Consider the following 5,884-nt stretch of genomic DNA (forward strand, 5'->3'; position numbering starts at 1 on the left):
TAACCCCTCTTTCTCCATGCTTGGTCCAACAATTATAGCTTGGCATGAAACCATGCAGAATCAGGTGCAGGTGAACTTCCCTTGAGGAAGAGTAACCCTTCTGATTCTTACGGTCAACACATGGACGGATAACAAAACCCCCGCTTGTTCGCATTAGCCACTACGAGGAAATCTTTCAAACCCGTAGTGAATTCGCCGGAGAGTCGGCTAGCGTACATCCATTGCCGATTCATCTCGCATTATTATAATACAAAATATATAATTAACCATCATGCATTTGTTAAACTAAATAGAAATTAAACAATGAACTACACACATATGCATATTTTATCAATGACACATATATATGAAAGGTTCAAGTTGTTGCTAACCGCGATCGAGGAGGAAAAAATAAATGAGGAAGCTCGCTCAAGTGTGGCTCCGACACTTCATATCATGTTTGTTTCATGCTCTTGGGACATTTCATCAAACACCTTGTGTGCATAAGAGGAGCCAAAAGCAAACCCTACACCCCCTTGTGAAGTTTGTGAAGAGAAGTGGCACCAAATGGCTAAGTGCTGTGGGCTGGATGGTATATATAGGGGAGGGGCTTTAGTCGCGGTTGGCCAGGCCAACCGCGACTAAAGGCCTTTGGGCCAGGCCTGAGGACATTTAGTCGCGGTTGGCCTGGCCACCCGCGACTAAAGCCCCTCCCGTCCACCAGCTGGCCACCGAGCGCGCTGGGCCCAGGCCTTTGGTCGCGGTTCGCCACAAGGGCCGCGACTAAAGGTCCCATTGGTCGCGGTTCTTGCATATCCGCGACTAATGGGGCTGTCCGGAAGGCCTTTTTTCTACCAGTGAAATAATCATATCCAAGCCACGCCGCCCCGTTGCGGCAGAAATCAGGGCACGGCAGTGGTGAAACGATCTCTGCTTTACTGTGCTGAAGTTCATGGAGAATGGAGGCTATACCATGGCTGGCAGATCCTTAGCATTTCTCGGTTCAGTTTGTAGCAAGCGCTAGCTAGAAGGTCGAAAATGCGATTATCCTAAACCACCATATATAATCCAGTGTACTAGGTTTCATATATACCTGTTGCTTGACATATTCAATATCCTGGTTGAAATTGTCTTGGCCAGCTCTGGTCTATGTCTGTCAGGCGATTAACCGAACAAAAACAATTCTTGGCTATATAGCTTGTGACAAATACTTGGAACAAAAATAACTGTTGAGCTCGACCAGTACCATAGCAGTAGAAGAGGTCACGGCGAGACGCAGAACGGGCGCCTTGATCAACCATCGCCTAGCAAAAATTGAGATGTCAGATGTCACATTGGTTGCTGACGACAAAAAAATGGAATTTTCAATATGCAGCCGTGGACAAAACTTAAAAAGAACCTGACAAACAAACAAAAAGTCGTTGCGGCGCCTGCCATGTCGATATCACGCATGACGTACGTAGCTATCGATCGTTCCATTTATATATACACCTGAAGGAATCCTTCTCGATCTCGGAGTCGGAGGCACGCATATCACGTCGACATCACGCGCGGACGGCGTCGTACGAAAAGCATATGGATGGATCCATCGGTTGGGTTGGGTTGGTGACCGCGTCAGCTAAGCTGAATGTGCGCCGTCCTTATTACTTAGTGAGAGCTTCCCTCGCCGGCCTGGCAAGAGTAAGACAAGCTAGCTTGCTAGACGGGATCTATTCTACGCCGTCTTCGTCGATCGATCGGCTCCTTGCTGCGTCCATCGTTGGAGATCTGCACGTACGCAGTCTCTGAAACCGTGCGTCCTCCGTTGAGTCTGTCCTGCCGTGCACTACCTCAGAAAGTTATGGGGTTCTAGAAATTTGAATGCTACATTATTACTACCTCCGTTTGCAATGCGAGTATAAAAAGGCTTACGTTTGGAAACAGAGGTAATAACCAAATACATGTCGATTAACAATTAGCAGACTACAATTATAAACTTATTGTGTTTTCTATGAGACTTCGTCAAAGAACAAGAAATGCATATTTCATTAAAGAGAAGAAAAAAGAAAAAGAGTTAGGAAACGGACAAAGAAATCATACAGAACACGGTTAATTGAGAAAAACCGACAAAAACCTCATGCACTTGTTGATCACTAAGGCGCATCATCTGACCCTGATGCTAGAGTCGTCCCTCGGCAGAAGACCAATAAAAACACCTCATACCTAGCCAAGCCAATATCCGCGGCCTTTAGAGATCTCTTGCAATAAAATCAGTACTCAGACCCATCCTTATGGAGGCAATGATCAAAAATTAATTGCTACCTCGAGATACAGTCACTGTTCCAAAAGAAAAAGAAAAAGAAAAAGAAAACAACCATCTGCTCTCCATTTGCAAGTCACCTCAAGGCTCATGATTTTAAATTTTTTTTTTAAATGAAACCGTGTCTAGGAGGAACTAGACACTTTTTGATATAGTAGAAGCGGGACTTGGCGTGACAATTGCGAAATTCGTCCCGGAAAGGAATCGAACTCCGGTCGTTGGGGGTGCGCCACTGCGACCCCAACCACTGGGCTAAGCCCACGTATTTTAATTTAAAGTGAAACAACAGAAGGTTCGATAAAGTACACATAAGAAACAACCAATATCGAATATGATTGTTTCATATACAAATACAGTAGTTTGATTTTAGAGAAATATTGTATTAGCTATTCTTTCGGTAAATGATCAATAAATCATGGGATCCATAGATGACTCACACTTGCTTAGTGAAACGGAGTAGTATCTTATTTATTTTTTCTGCGGGGGAGCAGTATAGCGTACATAGTTGCTTCTAGAAGAAACTCATGACACACATATGCATGCAAGCTAAACTACGTACGTACGTACACCAGGTCAACCCATTTCCCTTGCACCTATCGTGCTGTTAATGAGGACGGCACAGCTTGCTTAATCTATTCGGTTGACTTTCTGGTTGCAAGAAATAAATTATTCCACGCAGCGGCAGCTGGTTTTGAGTTGGTAAAGATTCCATCCAACCTTTTTTTGAACGGGTTCCATCCAACTTCCAAGCACGTATACAAAGTCTCCTGTTCTGCTTCTGCAGGCCCATCGATCGAACCGATCGATCGCAATGCGCGACTCCTTCTTGGATAATTAACGCCGTCCGGCCAGTTGCATCATGCATGTGTGTACCGCTTCTCTCCCACCTAAATTGGAACAATACTTTATCGACGCTCCTACCTCTTTTGGCAACTATTTTCTGGCCGTGGGTTTTTACTTTCGTTCTCAACGCCTGGATATGCATGCCAATTTGGTCTCCTCTTTCTTCTTTCTAGACGGAGCCCCGTGCATGTATAGATCGAGTTACGCGTGTGTGGTAAGAGTGTCAGCTACCTAAAAAGCTTTATTTATTCCCTCTGTTACAAAATAAATTCGTAGAGTGTGCAAAATAGCTACGATAGTGAGGCTCTAAACAATGTATTTAAACCTAGAACTTGCGACGCTGCCAGTATGCTACTCACCACCAGTGGCAGCAGTTTGAATGGGCAAAAAGCTGTGAGGCTTGGGAATTCTTGACAACAACAGACTCCATGTGTATTTCGTGGAGTATATGACTTGAGTGGAAGCGCACGATTAAGGGATTATTGGCATGAGGTACCCGTGCGATGTAGTGGACAAGTAACAATACCGTGATGCCACTACCATTGCCATCAGAAACGGCTAAAGGTGCCAAAATTTTTTTTTTGCACGCACTAGCTCAATCAATCTTTGTCATCTCAAAAATGAAGAATTGATTGGGCAGCAAGGCTCTTTGGGATAACGAGAAGAACAAAAAAATCACACATCGATGGGGATAAAAATACCACAACTCCAGCAAATTCTACACCCTTAGTTTGGCCAATCCATCAAATCGGTTTCGAACTACAGATTGCCTACGGCAAAGGGGCAGAGGTGGCCAAGTTGCGGCCTATATAAGTTTTGTAAAAGAGTCCTAGAGTCGGCAACACATCTTATTTTTGGATGTCGATTCCGGAGTCATATTTGGAGTAGCTTGCGAGATTGGCTTGGTCTTTGAGACTTGCACAAAATTAATCTGGCCAACTTCAGCATGATCAAAGATTGTCACTTTTTTTTATAGTCAACTTTTAGGTCTCATGAACAAGATTCATACCCTCCCTAGTTAATGTCACTCCATGAAATTTTGAACGAGGGGGTATGCACACAGTCTTCACAATATATCTAGAGTGGCAACCCTCGTGGTCTTCAAAATGAAGAAGAAAATTATATGTGGAGCATCGCCGATATTAAACATTTGAGTTCTATCGTGCCAAGAGTAGTACGTGTGCTTTTGTTAGTTTTGCGCGCTTGGGTTATATATATCTAAAAGTTATTGCCAGTTAATGAAAATAAGGAACGTCTTTCCCTATGTTCAAATAACATTTTCTCTTCCTGTACTAGTATGCTCGTATTATATGTTTGTTATCATGATGATAACGGAACCAGGCAGTTCGTATAGCCTATGGAAATAATGTTGGATATCTACATGTTAACATAATAAAAAAAGTAGTTAGCCTTTATTTCATTTTTATTATTCAATCCTAGATTCTCAACATTTCAGATTAATCTGAATATTAGGTGGAAAATCTGCGACTTTGGACTTAAGATTATTTTATTCAACATACAAATTGATATAAGTTTAACTATTTTTCTATAGGATTTCAGAGTAAATTAATTAAGCACGAATTGGAGACCAAGGAACAAGCATAGGGCTTGGGTTCAAAATTTCAGCGAATTAATTTTCGTGGGTACGGTAAAATACCTTACGTCAGATTTCCGAACAAATAGACACTGGTAGAAAAATGGCCTTTAGTCGCGGTTCGCAACTGCCATTAGTCGCGGTTGCGCAACCGCGACTAATTAAGCGCGACTAAAGGCCCCCCCTTTAGTCGCGGTTGCTTACGAACCGCGACTAAAGGCCCGTCCACGTGGGCGGCTACCGTGTGCCTGGGCGAAGGACCTTTAGTCGCGGTTGGTGTCCCCAACCGGGACTAAAGGCTATTTCGTTAATTTTTTTAATTCATTTGGATTTCTAAATTTTTTTCACTCCGTTTTTTTTTCTTTTTTTTTTCAGAATTTCTCTTATTTCAGTTATTTGCATAGCTTAGTCTCTATCTCTAACTACACTTATCTCTAGTCAAATTACTTAATCTTGGTCAAACTTCCCGCTCGGTCACCCATCCTCCCACTACTCCACCTCTAGCACGCTTAACATCCGAGTTCCATTCCGTTCGCATCCAAGTGCTTCGCGCGCATGTATGTGATAGTAGTATCATATCAATCCTATTAACATGTTGATCGATGTCACATTTCTTTAGTGTTTGAATTTCAAATAATTCTTTTAATAAACAAAAGTAATGATGTAATAATAATATTGAATAAATAAATAAACATTAACTTTTTAATTTGTATTATTTTTAATTTTATTAATTAATTAATTTTTTTTTGCCAAACCTAAAATCTAAAAATTTGAAAATCTAAAAATTGGGTAAAAATGATAGTAATCTTTATGCAGAATGAAATTATTAATTTTAGGTTTTAAAAAATTAAAAAAATATATAATACTTAATTTATAGAAAAAACTAAAATCTTCCTGCTTTTGTATTTCCATTTGGAATTTTGAGAATCTAAAAATTAGCTAACCGGGTAAACCCCGGTGAATTCGGATGTAACTTTTTCCCAGGATTTTTTGATATATTATACGTTTTTTTTCGACGTCGTATGCAAAAGTTATTGCGGTTTTACCATTTTTTAAACTTTTTTTGCAAAAAAATTGGAAATTCGAATTTCTTAATTTCTCCGAATAGTAGGTTGCATAACATACAAGAATCTGAAAACAATTTTTTTTTTGAATTTTCTATCATTTTC

This window comes from Lolium rigidum, unplaced genomic scaffold (assembly GCF_022539505.1).
Source record: "Lolium rigidum isolate FL_2022 unplaced genomic scaffold, APGP_CSIRO_Lrig_0.1 contig_67055_1, whole genome shotgun sequence".
NCBI lineage: Eukaryota > Viridiplantae > Streptophyta > Magnoliopsida > Poales > Poaceae > Lolium > Lolium rigidum.